Here is an 18,487-nt window from a genome sequence, read left to right as displayed (position 1 = left end):
AGACGGCGGCGCTGAGAGAAAATGACAGCATTTTTTTGGATGCGAGGCAAATATCCTGCAGTGCCAAAGAAAAAAAAAGTTATTTTAACTGCTGCATTTAACCCTTCTGGTGCCAAGTTAAAACATGTGTTTTCCCCCTCCCCCCACCTTTTCCAAATTCCTATAGATTATTGAGTGGATTGATAAGGTTGCATTTATAAAGAAGCGGCTGATTGCCCCATTTTCCTGCCAATTTTGGCAGTAATGTTTTACTGGACTTGTTCTGGAAGACACCACATGCTGCGCAAGATTAAAGACAAGTGTAAATTGTTGCCAACATTCCAGAATTGTCCTGGAGTTTCCAGGAAACAACCAAGATGAATTTCCAGGACGCTGCTGCCTGCAACACCCGGGAGAAGTAACCACTGACTGATCCTACTGGGAAAAAAAAACCCAAAGGTCATCCTTCCTAGGAAAGGTCTGGATTGGATCAAAAACAGGTATGAGGAAGGATCAGGCTCAAACTGGCTGTAGGGTTAGGGAGGTGCTCTGTAAATAAATATTTAGTTCTTGCTAAGCATTCACTCCACAATCTTCCAACAGCGAATATTCACGAAGATGCACGATCACCAGTAGATCAGTACAATCTATGATCGCTCTAAAAATTGGGAGAAAAATATCGAATGGCTGTTCAAAAGTACCTTTTGTTCATTTTCTTTGATTTGATTTATTATTGTCACGAATTGGGAAACAGCGGAAAATACTGCTATACAGACAAAGCATACCATTCATAGAGTACATAGGGGAGAAGGAACAGAGGATGCAGAAAGTAGCCTTACAGATGTAGCAAGGGTGTAGAAAAAGATCAACTTAATATATGGTAGGTTCATTCAGGGTAGAAGTCGTTCTTGCCGTTGAAAGAGTGATATTGCCCAGGTTCTGCAGCAAGGATGAGCCTTGGAACCCTTCGGAACGTTCTTTGTACACTTCCACTGTTAGTTACAAAATTATTTATTGAATGGGGGAGCTCTGCTTCTCTGATGCCAATCTCCAAGGATATGACCAACCAGAGTTGGCAAGCCAACTGTAAGCTATGTTTAGGGTTCCCTGAACCATTTGAGAACCATTGTCATTTTAATTCCCTTGGCATCAGTTTAGTAATAGCTAGTTACGTCCCTCAATTGGCAGGGGTGGGATCTGAAGCCACAGCAGCCGGGACACTGGTTCAGCAGCAAACTGCTGTGCTCTGCATGAAGTGAGAATTGAACGTTTTGTACCTCCATTCATTCCCTGCCGCATGGATGACAGACAGTAGAGCATTATCAAAGTAGTCCCGAATTGGGGGCTTAAGTAGATGGTGCTAAATCCAATATCACTAATAAATGAAATGTTATGTGGCTTTGCATTAAAAAAATCTAGAAGCATCCGAAGGCATAAAGTTGTATTTAAACTTTGGCAGCACAGTGGGTTAGCATTGCTGCCTCACAGCACCAAGGACATGAGTGTGATTCCGGACTTGGGTCACTATCTGAGTGGAGTCTGCACTTTCTCCCTGTGTCTACATGGGTTTCCTCCAGGTGCTTCAGTTTCCTCCCACAGTCCGAAAGACGTGCTGGTTAAGTGCACTGACCATTCTAAAAATTCTCCCTCAGTGTACCCGAACAGACACAGGAGTGTGGCGTCTCAGGGATTTTCACAGTAACTTCATTGCAGTGTTAATGTAAGCCTACTTGTGACATTAATAGATAAATAAACTAAAGGCTCAAGTAGATGAAGCTAAGTCCAATATCACTAATTTGCAGTACAAATCTGGAAACATTTGAAGGCATAAATTTGTATTAAAACTTTGGCTGATGTGAGAAATGAACAAAAGCACAGTCTTCCTCCAGTCTTTGACCTGTCTGATGTGTGTGTTTCAGCATTTCCTGTTCATATACAATATTCCTCCAAATCTCTTGATGTGATTTTAGTCACCAAAAATATAAAAGACAAATAGAAGTAAGAGGAGAGGCTGGGCAATAAAGTGATGTCTGAAACAAAGCTTTAGATTTAGATTTATTTATTTATTAGTCACAAGTAGAGTTACATTCACACTGCAAAGAAGTTACTGTGAAACTTTAACTTTAGTAAGTTTAATAATCACAATGAGATTGTTCAACTGATAGGCAAAGTTAAAATTCATGTTTTGCGATGACTGTGGGAAATAAGCTAGGCAACCTGGAAGCAATTATACACTTGAAAAGGAAATATGTACAGATCAATGAGAAACAGCAAGGGCATGGGACTAACTGAATAGCTTTTTCAATGAGAATGCATAGATACAATGGGTAGAATGGTCTTTTGTGCTGTTTGATTATATCATTTTAGGGAAAAATATAGACTTAAAAGAATGAACAGAAACATGGATGCAAACAAGACAAGAATAGGAATTAAATATGTTCAACTGTCTTCAGTTCCCTTCATCCTAAACACTGGAATTCCATCCTCTCTACCATTCTCCTCTCCTTTCAGATCTTTTTGACCAAATATTTTAGTTATTCTACATCTCCCCACGAGGCTCGATGTTAATTTTTGCTTGCTAACACTCCTGTGCAGTGCTGTAGGACATTTTGGACCAGATTTGTGCTACAGAGCTGGATAGCTCGCAGTGGGAAATTTCTCAACTCGGCAGACCTACCTTGGGTTTAATGGGCCCAGAATCTCACAATGTTGATTCTGGGAGGTGGGTGCAGGATGGACCTTGTAAGTGGATTCTAGTTGGTCACGGGTATGGGTAAGTGCCAAGGCAGGTGCCAGGGCGGGTTGGTTAGAAGATTCTCCTCAGTTCTCTGAGACAGTTATAATAAAAACATTTAGGGCCTCTGGTCCTCACACCCCCTTACATTTCATGGTCCTTTTACCCTCCGTGCCAACTAATGTCCTCCAGCCAAGCTGCATGTCCTCTCGCACGTGCACGACAGCTCAATGTCTACTCATGCCCCCTCTGAGCCCATTCACTGAGTATGCACATTACCAATGAAACAGAACCCCGTGCATCCCAGACAGACATTCTCTCTCCCACATTCTTCCATCAGGAAAAAGATACAAAAGTCAGAGGTCATGTACCAGCTGACTCAAAAACAGCTTCTTCCCTACTGCCATCAGACTTTTGAATGGACCTACCTTGCATTTCTTTCTCTACACCCTAGCGATGACTGTAACACTACATTCTGCACCCTCTCCTTTTCTTCTCTGTGAATGGTATGTTTTGTTTATATAGTGTGCAAGAAACAATACTTTTCACTGCGTACTTAATACATGTGACAATAATAAATCAAATCAAATCAAAGGCAATAATAGAACTGCTGAGAAAAAAATCACCCATTCTGAAATATTCTTTGGAAAAAAACTGCTGTCCCTGCAATCCTATAAAATGTAAATCAGATGGACCATTAATGTATCAATGACAGAAGCATCAAACACTTCACAACTCTTAATTTTGTCCAAATTATTATTGAACCATTGACAAAAGAGATCACGGAAAGAACAACCTATCATAAACACAGAGGCATCAAACAAAGTCAACAATTCACTTCACTTATCAAAACAGAATCTCTGCTGAGCTTGATTTGGCCTGGAGAGTATGATAAGCCATCGAGATTGTGACCTAATTTCCATATGTTCACTTACCCCTGATAACCTTCGACTCTCTTGCTTGTTATGAATCTATCAAGATCTGTCTTAAAAATATTCAATGACCGTACCTTCACAGCTCTCAGGAGTAAAGTGTTCCAAAGACTCACGCAACTTAATGACTGCAATGTTTCACCTTCTACTCCTCATGGACAAGCCAAAGACTGATTTGGATAAAAAATTTAACTATTTTTTGTTTTGAACTATTGTTGGTGATATCCTCAATTGAGTCAGGATAGGTAGCTTGTCACAAACCCTTTGCTGAAAGTCTTGCCTCAACATCTCCTGCAGGATTTTACAGTAGGTAATTGAGGACCAATATAAAGATTGGATGCACAATAAGACTGTGATGTGTCACTGAATTATAAATAGTACAGCATTGAGGGAGGCTACTTTCATTTTGTGCCTCTGTCACAGGACAAACTGCTTAATGAACCTTCAAGGACGGAGAACTGTGAACCCCTTCTTTGCGTCTCCATTACTCTGGTGGAGAGCAATCAAGGGGAAGATCAAGAAGTTCTTCATCCCTAAAGGCATTCAGAAGATGAGAGATGGGGGTAATTGTCCCGACTCCACAAAAACATACAGAATCTGCTCCAGTTGCAGTTGATGGGGGTTGATGTCAAGGAGGATCTCCAGCAGATGAAGTGCCAGCAAGCCTCGCTCTTTGCCTTGGAAGCCTCCAAGGTTATCTTCCAATCCAGAGTCTGCTGCGTGGACCAGGATGAAATGTGCTCGTGTTTCTTCTTCCAAAAGGTCTCCAGAGAGAGCTTTATGATTAGCAGCCTGAAGGAAGAAGATGGTTCAGTAAAGTCGTTGCAGCCTGACATTCTGAGGATCTGCAAATCCTTCTATGCTGACCTGTATGATCTGAAGCCAACACACAACACAGCCTCCCAGTCCTTCTAGTTGTCTATCACAGAGGTTTTAGATGATAGTGAGCAGGAGAGCTTGGACAAACCGCTATATAATGGCCGCAAGTCCTTTGAGAAGTGACAGCTTACTAGCTGGTTTGTAATCGGCTCTGTGGGACTGGATCAGCCCACACCTGCTGGAAGTGTATGACAGTATGCTTCTGGCACGAATTATGTCAAAATCCGCATGAAAAGGAACCAATACCTTCATCTACAAGCAGAAGAGGAAAGGGAAGAAATTAGAAATCGGTGACCCATTTCACTACTGACCCTGGACGATAAAAATTCTAGCCAAGCCCATCGCCAGCATGTCAAATCTGCACTAGAGTTGGTGATTCATTCTGACCAGACCTGTGCTGTACCCAACAGGAATGCTCTGACAGCTTTGTGCTGCTCAGGGATATGATTGCCTATGTGCAAGTCAGGAGGATGAACAACTGCTACATTAGTCTGGACCAGGAGAAGACATTTAACTGAATATCACGCACCTATATGATGGATATTCTCTCCAAAATGCGTTTGCTGAGGAAATCCACAATTGAGTCAACACAAACATCAGTAACACCGTTTCAATCAATGCGTGGGTATCAGAAAGCTTTCAGGTCAAACCTGACATCAGAGAGAGCTGTTCTCTCCTCTATCCTGTTGTGTGTTGTATAGAACCTTTTTCTGAGTCCATCAGGAAGGATCTAGGCATGAAGAGTGGTGCTGTCAGGCAGAGTAGGCAAGCTAGTCAAAGCCTCCCTGTACTTGGACGTCGTTGTCATTTTTTTGCTCAGATTCATCATCGTTGCACAGTCTATAGCCAGTTTGAACTGGCCTCAGGAGCCAAAGTAAACCATGGCAAGAGTGAGGCCATGCTCTTTGGAAACTGGGCTGGTTTGATCCATTGTCCCCTTCACTGTCAGGTGAAGGGGACAATGGTACCTGAAGGTGCTGATGATATAGCTCAGAGTGGCTGCAGCACACGCCAAAAACAAGCAGGAGCATATTGCCAGGGCAAAACAAAAACTGGGCATGTGAGAGCAACACTCCCTCTCCAATGTGGGAAAACACTTGGTCATCAGGTGTGAGGTACTCTCTGGGTACATGAACATAGTGCAGGTCTGGCCCATAAACCCATCCTGCACCGCAGCAGTCAACCGAGCTATCTTCAAATTCATCTGGAGATCCAAGGTGGGTCATGCTCAGAGGGATGCCATGCACAAATCTCTAGATAATACAGACAAAAATGCACCCAATGCTGCCCCCATCCTGATGACCACCTTTGTGCGCAGCTTTTTCAAGCTGTGTGCAGATCCTCGGTATGCAAACACCAAATATCACCACGTACTGAGGTTCTAACTGTCGCTGGTGTTGCAAAGAATGCATCTGACCACATTGCTGAAGAACACTCCAAGTATATGGACCTGTCCCTCCTGCAAACGTTTATTTAGAAAAACACCTTTGACCACAAGTCCATCAGGCAGTGGTCTGTACGCAATGTCCTTGAGGCCCTGAAGGAAAAGGAGATGGTGAATCCTGTTGGATGGTTCCCTGGGCAGAGAGTCAGAGTCATCTGGCAGAATGCCTCATCACCAGAACTTTCAAACAAGCATCAAGACCTAGCTTGGCTGATGGTGAGATGGAACTCCCTGTCAGATCCTTCTTGCATGTCCAAAGTCTCTGCACTACGTCACATTGCCCTTGAAGTGGTTGTGGCGGAGGGGCCTGATGAGATGATCGCACACCTCCTTGTGGAATGTATCTTTGCAAAGAAGATCTGTAAGGAGATGCAATGATATTTGTCAAGATTCACCCCAAGCAGTTCTATCACGCAGGAGTCTGTGCTCTATGGGCTGTTCCCAGGGACACACTTCAAGACAAATATCAACTGCTGTTGGAGGATCATCAACTCAGTGAATGACACTCTTTGGTCTGCCCAAAACATGTTGATCTTCCAGTGCAAGGAATTGTCCGCAACTGAGTGTTGCAGACTGGCACATTCCAAGGTCTTCAGCTTGGGTGAGTCGCCGCTTAGGCATGATGGGGAAAGGCCACGGCGTAAGGCCTTTCCGCCAATGTATACCGAGGGGCTAGCAAATGGACAATACCCCTCGGACTGTGTGCATAATTCTCACTGTGTCTAACTCTTGTGAAGCACCGCAGAGTGCAACATGACCAATGTATATAGTTTGAAATGAATTTTGGACTTTGCAATGAAAATATTGAAAGATACATAATATTCCCAAACTTAATTCACTGTGAATTTTGATCTCAAGAGAATATGTAAATATCATGGAATGTTACTGCTGTGATAATTGGAAATGTTTTCTCATGTGTTTTTTAGATTTTATATGAAAAAGGTATATTTTTTGAAAAAAAAACTTTCTACCTCAATCTCACATTCTGAGAGCAGGATTTTCCAGCCATGCTCGCTCCAAGACCGGAAAATCCTACCTAAGATCAATGGACCTTTGCATGATCTGTGCCCTGATTGCTACGATTCCCATGGTGGCCAGGACAGGAAGATTCATTTTGCCCGATTCTTTCTTTTTAACTCATCATTGGACAATGTTAACTAATGCCAGTTTAGTTAAGTTTACAACACTGAAACAGGCCATTCAGCCGAACTGTTCTGTTCCAGTTCTATGTCTCATACAAGCCTCCCTCCACCCACTCCATCCTATGTATCCAGTTCTCCAACTCAACAGATAGGTGTGCTTCCAACTAAACCACATAGAAAAGGTCAAAGATGTCCACTGGGCAGCCCATAACTTTCAGCCCTGGTTCAGCGGGTGTCACTCTTGCCTTGGAGTCATGGGTCCAAATCAGACTCCTGAGACTTAAGCACAGAGCCCAGCCGGACACTTTCAATGCATTACTGAGAGCGTGTTGCGCTGTTGAAGATGCCACTTTCCAAATGGGAGATAAGATGAGGCTCCGCCTGCTTTCCCAGGTTAAAGACCCAATGGCATTAATTTGAAGAACAAGGGGAGTTATCCTGGTGTCCTGGGCAATGTTTATACCTCAGCTAACTTTGCTAAAAACAGATGATCTCGTCATTGCAACTTGTGGGATCTTGCTGTGTGTAAACTGACTGTCCTGTTTCCTACATCACATCTGTGACTGTTCCCTTCGGTAACATATCTGTAATAACCAGTACTCTGCCCAAGTATATGCTCAGACCACTTTCTCTGCATAAAAGCCACATCTGGAAGACTTGAATCTATGAATATCACAACACTGGGAGGTTCCCACATACCAAGGATCAGAATCCCATTGACCCAGTTTGGCCTTTGCCAAAATCCCTGTGGCCACGCTGTCACTCACACATTAACCTGAGTCTCCAATATTAACAACACCATAAAATAAGACTATTTGAAAACACATTAATGTTAAGAAAACTATGTAGGAAATATACCATATTCATGCACATTCCTGCACTCTTGTTTCATGACATTCCCAGTCGTAGAAAGGGACATGAATTTTAGGCTTCTGGTGTTCCACAAACAGGAAGACTTGTTCATTTTGAAAGCTGCTTGCAGTATTCAGTACTCAGAGGGTTAAAAGTGTGGGTTTCAGTTCACCGCACGTTTACCCAGAACATAGAAAACTCAACAACAGCACCAGCCGAAGGAGGTGAACTGCATGTTTCATTTCAAAATGCTGCACTATCTAGAATTTGCTTGCATGTGGGATTTAACCCTAACCGTTAAATATTAATCATCCTCCCAGAGTCACAAATTCTCCACACACACTCACCAGCACAAGGTTATCTGTCCATCTTAATATTAAACACAAGCTGCAAACTCTCATTTCTGAGCACTACGCAATTCTGAAGTTAGTGGCTAAAGTAAAACATGCAGAGAGAGAGAGGAAAGCCTGTGGCACCTTTGTTTGAGCTTTGCAACTTCAGTGCTGCTTTTTGCAGTGGGTTTCAATCTGAACTATCCTCACGCAATGAGAATTTCCTCCTTCTCAGGGTTGTGAGGGTCTGTGATAATCTGCAGCCCTTTCCTATTAAACCTGGGCTCGAGTTGTTAACTCCAGTTGGACAAATTCCTGGAAGCTTCAACACATGGAATTTTGCAAAATAAAGTGTCATTTCAGGCTGGAAAAGCGGTGTGATTTGCGCTCAACTTGCCAGCGTAAATCAGACCGCAATTTTCCCACACTTAAGGCACGATTTATTGCAAAAAGTTCTAAATGCCAAACAGAGTTTCAGACCTATTATTTGGGCAAGTTAGAAAATGCAATCTGATGGCACTCAGTGCAAAAGAAGTGCCAAGATGCGATTCTCGCCAGCAGGAGATTGTGCGGGGTGATGGGGGGTGATGGGGGAGGTGGTGGTGGTGGTTTGGGGGCTGACCTTACCTGGGAAGCCAGCTGCTGAGCTCCAGGGACACCATTGAACAAGCACCCCGATCTCCCACTGTCCCCACCTGCCCCATGGACATCAGAACTCTGCCCCCCCTTTCCACACGCTGATTTGCTCCTGTGCCGGCCTCCCACCCCCTCACAGACATTGGAATCCCCCCACATCACCAATCGCCACCCTGCCCATGCCAGTCTCCCAACCCACACTTGAACCACGAACATTGCCACCTCCAGCCCCACAAAACCCCCCCCCCCCCCCCCCCCCCCCCACCATCCCTGCCGATTGCCCCTATGGCAGAGTTCCCTTCCTCCCTCCCTCTGTCTCGCCCTCCCTGGCAGTACCCCCCCCGCCCCCCTGCACTCTCCCCGGCAGACCTTCCCCTCTTCCTTCCCACCCTGGTGGACTTCCTATTTCTTTCCCTCCAGTCAGATATCCACAAGCTCTGCCCCCTCTCAGGCCCAATCACCTGGCACAGTTATGGTGCCTGGTAATCAGTGCCAGTGCCATTTGGGCACTATCAGTCTGGCCCTGTCCCTAACCACCCAGGGGTTTCAATGGCCTTTGGTGGAGCCCAGATGTGATTCCTGCTGGGAGAAACTGGGTTAAGGGAAGTGAGCCCAGACAAGGTGTGAGCTTTGCACCAGTTCTGAGAAGGGCCAACAAGCATGCCAGTAAGTCCAGCTTCACAGTGATCTGACACACCAATCTCAAATTGAAATTGAGGACACTTGGCATTGCCAAGCTGGCACTGCCAGATGGGCAATGCCCAACCAGGCCCTCGACTACCAGGGCGTCAATGGCCTTTGAGCCATTTTTGAGCCAATTGCTCAGTTAATATACTGATCTGGTTCCTGCCATTACTGGGTGGGAATCAGATTACATCTGGGAGTGGTGATATTGATGAGGTTTGGCGCCGGCACAGAACACACAGAACCACTCATCCGCCTTTCTCCAGCCCCGCTCTGAGACTCTAACGTGTTCTGCGCCAGGCGCGATGCAGCTGGAAAACTGCAGCCACAATTTCTCCTCTCCAGACCCTCATCCCCATTCCATTTTTTTGTTCCAGCCTTGCATTTCCAATATCAAATGTAAAGTGAACGGGCATTGATACATGACTGCAAGATTCTTGACTCTCAGTCAATTTCCCTCATCTCTAATACTTTTATGGTCAGTAAATTAAAGTGTTCAAAGGAAATGGAAACAGCGTACAATTTTATCTCACATCCCATGATTTTCCTCACAGGCGTTACTCGGTGGAGTGATGAAGAGATTGAACTCAAATTCCTGGAGACTTCAAGGCAATTCAGGAGGGTGGGCCAACACTAGCATAAGTCCACAAGGTAAAGCCACCATCAGCCTACAGTCATTCAGAAGCTATTGAATAGCAGGTGCACCAAGTTGTGAATGTCACACTGATACACAGTGAAGGGATTCTGATGGTCGGTTAAAGCCCATTACAATCTCAACAAGTAGTTGGCAGAGCAAGATCGTTATCTGAATGGTGGCAGTTTCAGAAAAGGGGAAGTGCAACGTGACCTGGATGTCATGGTGGAACAATCACTGAAGGTTGGCATGCAAGTACAGCAGGCAGTGAAGAAAGTTAATGTTGTAATGGCCTTCATAGCAACTGTATTTGAGAACAGGAGTAAGGGTGTCTTGCTGCAGTTAGACAGAGCCTTGGTGAAGCCACGCCTTCAATATTGTGTGCAGTTTTGGTCTCCTCGTCTGAAGAAAGGCATTTTTGGTATTGAGGGAGTCCAGCGAAAGTTCACCAGACTGATTCCCAGGATGGCAGGACTGACATATGAAGACAGACTGGATCGATTGGGCTTGTACTCACCGGAATTTAGAAGAATGAAAAGGGATCTCAGAAACATAAAATCCTGATGGGAGTGGACAGGCTAGATGTGGAAAGAATGTTCCTGATGTTGGGAAAGTGCAGAACTAGGGGGTCACAGTCTAAGAATAAGGGGTAAGCCATTCAGGACTGAGATGAAGAATTTCTTCATTCAGTGAGTTGTGAACCTTTGGAATTTTCTACCACAGAAAGGTGCTGGGGCCAGTTCATTAGATATGTTCAACAGGGGGCTGGACTTTGCCCTTGTAGCTAAAGGGATCAAGGGGTTTGGAGAGAAAGTGGAAGTGGGATACTGAAAGTGCATGATAAGCCATGATCACATTGAATGGTGGAGCAGGCTCGAAGGGCTGAATAGCTTACTTCTGCACCTACTTTCTACGTTTTTATAACTTCTGCTTCGGCAAATAGTCAAAGCTGATTTTTATCCTGCTTGAGGACTCTCTAAACAATTTACAGAATCACAAACTCTTTATAATGCACAAAGGGGCCATTCGGCCTATCAAGTGTGCACTGGTTCTCTGAAAAGGCATTCTGCCCAATCCTATTCTGCTTTACTTTCATAAGCTTGCACATTATTTATTTTCAGATAGCAATCCATCGCTGTTTTGAATACCTCGATCGAACCTGCCTCCACCATGCTCTCAGGAAGTTCCAGAATCATAAGAACATAAGAATATAAGAACTAAGAGCAGGAATAGGCCATCTGGCCCCTTGAGCCTGCTCTGCCATTTGCTAAGATCATGGCTGATCTTTTTGTGGTCTCAGCTCTGCTTATCCACCTGTTCACCAAAACCATTTATTCTTTTATTGTTCAAAAATGTATCTATCCTTGCCTTAAAAATATTCAATGAGGTAGCCTCAACTGCTTCTCTGGGCAGGGAATTCCACAGATTCATAACCCTTTGAGTGAAGAAGTTCCTCCTCAATTCAGTCCTAAATCTGCTAACCCTTATTTTGAGGCCATGCCCCCTAGTTCTAGTTTCACCTGCCAGTGGAAACAACTTCCCTGCTTCTATCTGATCTAGTCCCTTCATCATCTAATATGTTTCTATAAGATCTCCCCTCATTCTTCTGAATTCCACTGAGTGTAGCCCCAGTCTACTCAGTCTTTCCTCATAAACCAACCCTCTCAATTCCTCTGTACCTCTTCCAAAGCCAATATATCCTTTTTCAAGTAAGAGAATAAAACTGCACACAGTACTCCAGGTGTGGTCTCACCAGCACCTTATACAGCTGCAACATAACATCGCTGTTTTTAAATTCCATCGCTCTGGCAATGAAGGACAAAATTCCATTTGCCTTCTAAATTACCTGCAAACTAACTTTTTGTGATTCATTCACAAGGGCACCCAGCATGCTGCAATTGTTTATCATTTAAATAATAGTTCATTTTGCTTTTATTCCTACCAAAATGGATGACCTCACATTTACCAACATTGTACTCCATCTGACAGACCCTCGATGACTCACTTAGACAATCTATATCCCTTTGCAGACTTTCAACGTCCTCTGCATACTTGGCTCTGCCACTCATCTGAGTGTCATCTATGAATTTTGACACACTACATTTGGTTCCTAACTCCAAATCATCTGTGTAAATCATAAACAATCCAAACACCCTCTGAGTGAAATTCTTTTTCGACATATCACTTCTATTCCTTTTGCCCATCATGTTCAATCTGTGCCCTCGGGTTCTTGATGCTGTCTTGCGATGGAATAGTTTAGCACTATTTAGCCTGTCCATTCCCCTCAGGATCTTAAATACCTCTATCAAGTCTTCTCTCAGCCTTCTCCTCTCCAAGAGAATCAATCCCTACCTCTCCAATCTATCTTTATAGTTATAGTTTTTTATTTTTTATTCCTGGGATCATTCTTCTGAATCTTCTCTGTACTCTCTCCAATGCCCTTACATCCTCCTTCAAGTATGGCTTCCATGTCCTATACCTATATCAGCATCCCACCCACCCAGATGAAGAAAGGGAGAGAGAGATAAGCATCAGGATCATCCAGTAGATAGCAGGAGTAGTTTCTTTGCATACACTTTTGACAGAAGGTTACCAAGAGCATGCCAGCACCACTTCACCAGAAAGGGGATACATGTGCCCCCCCAGGGGAACCCAAATTTAGAAGGTAAGCAGACTGGAAGTCTCCATATAAAACCACTTGGAGGAAGCGACCCATTCTAACCAGCCTAATCTCCAATCGCAGAAAAACTCCAACAACACTGAACCAAAGCCCCCAAACTCACACAGACTCCGCAGCCACTAGGACACCACATCCCTGGGAACTGAGTCTCAGGAGAGAGAGTGGTCCAAAAGCCTCCAAAAAGGCATACCTTAGGGGAGAGCAACCGCCCATAGAATCAACTCCGTATACTCCCCAAAAAGAAAGGAGACCCACAGACAATTAAATGACGGTCTCCCTTGTTCCACTGTTGGAGCATGCCATTAAAAAAAAAGACAATCCTGATTTTCACAGGACAACAGATGACAAATGCCTCTGTACTTATATATCACATATCCTTGTCAGGATTAAGAGACAGAATCACAAAATCAGGGTTATAATCTCAGCTTCAGGATTAATAAAGAACTGCAAGATAACATGACCGTCCACGGACCTTGAGAAAGCCAAAGCCATGACAGGATCATTAGGCAACATCTGGGATCCATCCAGAGTTTCACCAAAGCCTCTGCATCTCTGCCATATCATTATCCTGAAGCCCCAGCACAGAATAGGCTAGGCCCCAACGGGTGGCGAGGATCCAACATGTCCGGCTGCATCCAACCCTTCTCGACAAACATTGAAGAGGAGGCAACATATGACCAGTGGTCAGAGCCTTCAAGTGACCCCAAGCTTCAAAAGATTGGATACAATGTACTTCACTAATCTCACGATGCACTGCCTTCAAATCGAGATTATGAAAGCATGGCAGCCAATTCTCAATTTCAGCTGGGAATTCAGGCAGGACTTACGGACCCTCCTTCTCTGGTCTCATCTCCCCAAGTTACCCAAAATATACAACACACCATGCAGCCGGATTTCTAAGAACTGAAGGTAAGCTTTGACTGAGGAAACTGCTCTTTCCATTGACAGGTGCTCTTCTCCACTTCATCCATTCTCTTTAAGAGAGTTCATCAAAATGAGCACCAAAAATTTGTGCTGAGGAGCCGAAACTATCGCCTATGACTTCACTCATAATGACAGTATCATCTCAACATCAACAAATTTACCGATCTATAAAGCTGGCCACCAACAAAACCACCACTGCAAACAAAGCCCCCACCTCAGCCATCTCTGACTGCCTCAATTATGCAAGGATTTTCTTGACTTAACACAACTCCCCTTTGCCAAAGTTCAGGATTATAACACAGATTATACACCTCAGGATCAGATAATTAGGAATTATGCATCAGGATAAAAAACAGATGAAAAGATAAATAATGCCAGAGCTCACAAAACGCAGCAGCTCCCATGTTCACCACACATGACCCTGTCCTAACTAATGTCTTATACAAGTTCAATATGACCTCCTTACTCTTGTTGTACTCAATGCCCCTATTAATAAAATCTGGGATACCATGTGCTTTATTAACTGCTCTCTCAACATGCCCTGCCACCTTCAATAATCTGGCCACTGTACACTCAGTACACTGTACACTCTATACACTACAAAGCTACAATAATATGAAACTGTTCCTGGCAAGGAAGCATGCCGCTCATCAGAAATCAAACTGACTGACTTTATCAGAGAGGTTTTATCATTACAAAGCCCCAAGGACTTCAACAATTTGCTTTTTCAGGCAGCACCTTTAATGTAGGGGCAAGATGCAAGGAGACACTTCACAGGAGCGTAATCAGTGAAAAATTGGCACTGATTTATCAGAGGAAAGATTAGGAATAATGATCAAATCATTTGGGTAAAGATGTCAGTTTGAAGCAAAGTCTTAAAAGAGGGAAGCAAAGAGGTATGGGTTGGGAATTCCAGATCTTAGCGCCAAGAAGATTGAAGGCACGGCTACCAATGGTGGCCAAAGGAAGTGGGGGATGTGCAAGAGGCCAGAGTTGGAAGATCGCAGAGATCCTGGGGACAAGTTATCCATGTTGAAGTTTTCTACAATGCGGATGGAGATCAGCAAGGTTTCTTGTTAGCGTATATTTGCTGAAAAAGGAACCATCCAAATTATGCCCTTACAGGAAGTCAAGAATGAAAATGGAATATGCAAATCATATGTAATATAAAATTCCCATCAGGCTCCCTAATGGCTTAGTTAGTAAATCCACCACCCAGTGACAAAGACCTATTGACAAAGAAGATGCCAGATTTGATCCCCAGTCTATACTGAATGAGCTCTCGACAAGACCACCAGAACTAATTGTCCTCAGTGATGGAGGGCCACAAACATTGGTGCTGTCATGCTCTGGCAATGTAAGGTCACAATGTGGAGATGTTGGCATTGGACTGAGGTAAACACAGTAAGGAGTCTCACAACACCAGGTTAAAGTCCAACACATTTATTTGGTAGCACAAGCCACTGGCTTTCAGAGCACTCGCTGCTCCTTCGTCAGGTGAGTGGAATTTCAGTTCACAAACAGGGCATATAAAGACACAAACCCAATTTACAAAATAATAGTTGGAATGCGAGTCTTTACAGGTAATCAAGTCTTAAAGATGCAGACAATGTGAGTGGAGAGAGGGCTAAGCACAGGTTTAAGAGATGTGTATTATCTCCAGCCAGGACAGTTAATGAGATTTTGCAAGCCCAGGCAAGTCTTGGGGATTACAGATAGTGACATGAGCCCACGATCCCAGTTGAGGCCATCCTCATGCGTGCGGAACTTGGCTATCAGTCTCTGCTCAGCGACTCTGCGCTATCATGTGTCGTGAAGGCCACCATGGAGAACCCTTACCCGAAGGTCAGAGGCCAAATGCCTGTGACCGCTGAAGTGTTCCCCAACAGGAAGAGAACAGTCTTGCCTGGTGATTGTCGAGCAGTGTTCATTCATCCATTGACGTAGCGTCTGCATGGTCTCCCCAATGTACCGTCCCTCGGGACATTCTTTCCTGCAGTGTATCAGATAGACAACTTTGGCCGAGTTGCAAGAGGATGTACCACGTACCTGGTGGATGGTGTTCTCACGTGAGGTGATGGCATCCGTGTTGATGATCTGATATGTTTTGCAGAGGTTGCTGTGGCAGGATTATGTGGTGTCATGTGTCACTGTTCTCCAGAAGGCTGGGTAGTTTGCTGCGGGCAATGGTCCGTTTGAGGTTGTGCAGCTGTTTGAAGGCAAGAAGTGGGGGTGTGGGAATGGCCTTTCTGAGATGTGCGTCTTCATCAATGACATGTTGAAGGATCTGGAGAAGTTTCGTAGCTTCTCCACTCCAGGGAAGTATTAGATGACGAAGCGTACTCTGTCCGCCATGTCCAGTGTTTGTCTTGTGAGAAGGTAGGTGCATCTTTCAGCATCTGAAGGTGTCTGTTTCCCTCATAAAAACAAGACATGGTGCTCGACTCATCGACTGATAGTTTCGATGCACCATAGCGAGAAACCACACTGATCTCCTCAGAAAACAAACACGGCAGACAGAGTACCATTCGTCGTCCAGTACTCCCACAGAATGGAGGAGCTATGACACCCTCTCCGGAGCCTTCAACATGTCATTGATGAAGACGAACATCTCGCCAAGGCCATCCCCACACCCCCACTTCTTGCCTTCAAACAACTGCACAACCTCAAACAGACCATTGTTCGCAGCAAACTACCCAGCCTTTAGGAGAACAGTGCTAACGACACCACACAACCCTGCCACAGCAACCTCTGCAAGACATGCTGGATCATCAACACGGATGTCATCATCTCACATGAGAACACCATCCACCAAGTACACAGTACGTACACTTGCAACTCGGCCAACATTGTCCACCTGATACGCTACAGGAAAGGATGTCCTGAGGTATGGTGCACTGGGGAGACCACGCATGAATGAACACCGCTTGACAATCACCAGGCAAGAGTGTTCTCTCCCTGTTGGGGAAAACTTCAGCGGTCACAGGCATTCGGCCTCTGATCTTCGCGTAAGCGTTCTCCAAGGCAGCCTTCACGACACACGACAACGCAGAGTCGCTGAGCAGAGACTGATAGCCAAGTTCCGCACACGAGGACGGCCTCAACTGGGATCTTGGGTTCATGTCATACTATCTGTAACCCCCACGACTTGCCTGGGCTTGCAAAATCTCACTAACTGTCCTCGTTGGAGACAACGCGCATCTCTTTAACCTGTGCTTAACGCTCTCTCCACTCACATTATCTGTACCTTTAAGACTTGATTACCTGTAAAGACTCGCATTCCAACCATTATTTTGTAAATTGAGCTTGTGTCTTTATATGCCCTGTTTGTGAATTGAAATCCCACTTAGCAGATGAAGTAGTGGCGCTCCGAAAGCTCATGGCTTGTGCTACCAAATAAATCTGTTGGACTTTAACCTGGTGTTGTGAGACTTCTTACAATGTTGGGTTACACCCTGACATAAATCAATCCCCTCAGGAAAGGAAAAACAAATCTTGAATATCTTCAGGATGAATAAGAACAAATCATTTCATTGCAGCAAGAAGATGCTTCAAGATCTAATTCAGATTACTATTGAAGCTTCTTTCTGTTGATTGTTGTCTATTCAGCAGCAAGTGTGGAATTATCAGCCTGTGCTCATTTCCAGTCGACCCAGACTATTACTGACAGGGCCAGATGAGAACTCAGATACATCATGGCTATGATATGTTGCTAAGGCACTAACAGTTCCAAGTCACATACATGTGGAATTGGCACAATGCAATGCTACACCCAAGCAGCTCTTAAGTCACACACACTGTTTCTGCAGCAAGTTGCAAAGGCCCAGTCAGCTCAGCTTCTCCTGCTAAATAGCTGCTATTCACCAACTCCTTGATCATTTTCACGGGAACAATTGTGTCTTTCGTTCTGAGCAAGATCAATTCGGAAAGCATTTACAGGTGGGAGAAACTTCTCTGGTATTGTCCATTCATTAAAGGCACCTTCATGGCCACAGGCTTCTTGCTTAATGACTGCGCACAGTTCAAATCAACTCTAATCCTAAGGCATGCTTGTCTTTGCCAGACAGGGCATCGAGTACAAAAGGTGGCAAATTATATTACAGTTGTATAAAATGTTGGTTAGGCCATATTTGGAGTACTGTGTCCAGTTCTGGTCACCACACTACCAGAAGGATGTGGAGGCTTTGGAGAGAGTACAGGATGTTGCCTGGTTCGGGGGGGTATTAGCTATGAGGAGAGATTGAATGAAGTAGAATTGTTCTCCCTGGAAAGATGGAGGCTGAAGAGTAACCTGACAGGAGTTTATAAAATTATGAGAGGTAATGGATAGGGTGAACAGCTGGAAGCTTTTTCCCAGAAATGGCAATTACAAGGGGGCAAGATAAAGAGTAAAGGTTAAGTAGAGATGTGCGGGGGAATTTTTTTGCACAGAGGGTGGTGGGGCCTGGAATGTACTTCCAAGTGAGGCGGTTGAGGCAGTTACATCAGCCACATTTAAGACTTACCTTGATAGGCATTTGAACAAGTGAGGAATAAAAGGATATAAGTGGTTGGCCTAGATAGGATAACGCGATCGGTGCAGGCTTGGGGGGCCGAAGGGCCTGTTCCTGTGCTGTACTGTTCTTTGTTCTACAA

The sequence above is a fragment of the Carcharhinus amblyrhynchos genome, chromosome 24 (assembly GCF_965287045.1).
Source record: "Carcharhinus amblyrhynchos chromosome 24, sCarAmb.v2.hapA, whole genome shotgun sequence".
NCBI classification, from domain to species: Eukaryota; Metazoa; Chordata; class Chondrichthyes; order Carcharhiniformes; family Carcharhinidae; genus Carcharhinus; species Carcharhinus amblyrhynchos.
This window is presented reverse-complemented; position numbering follows the sequence as displayed.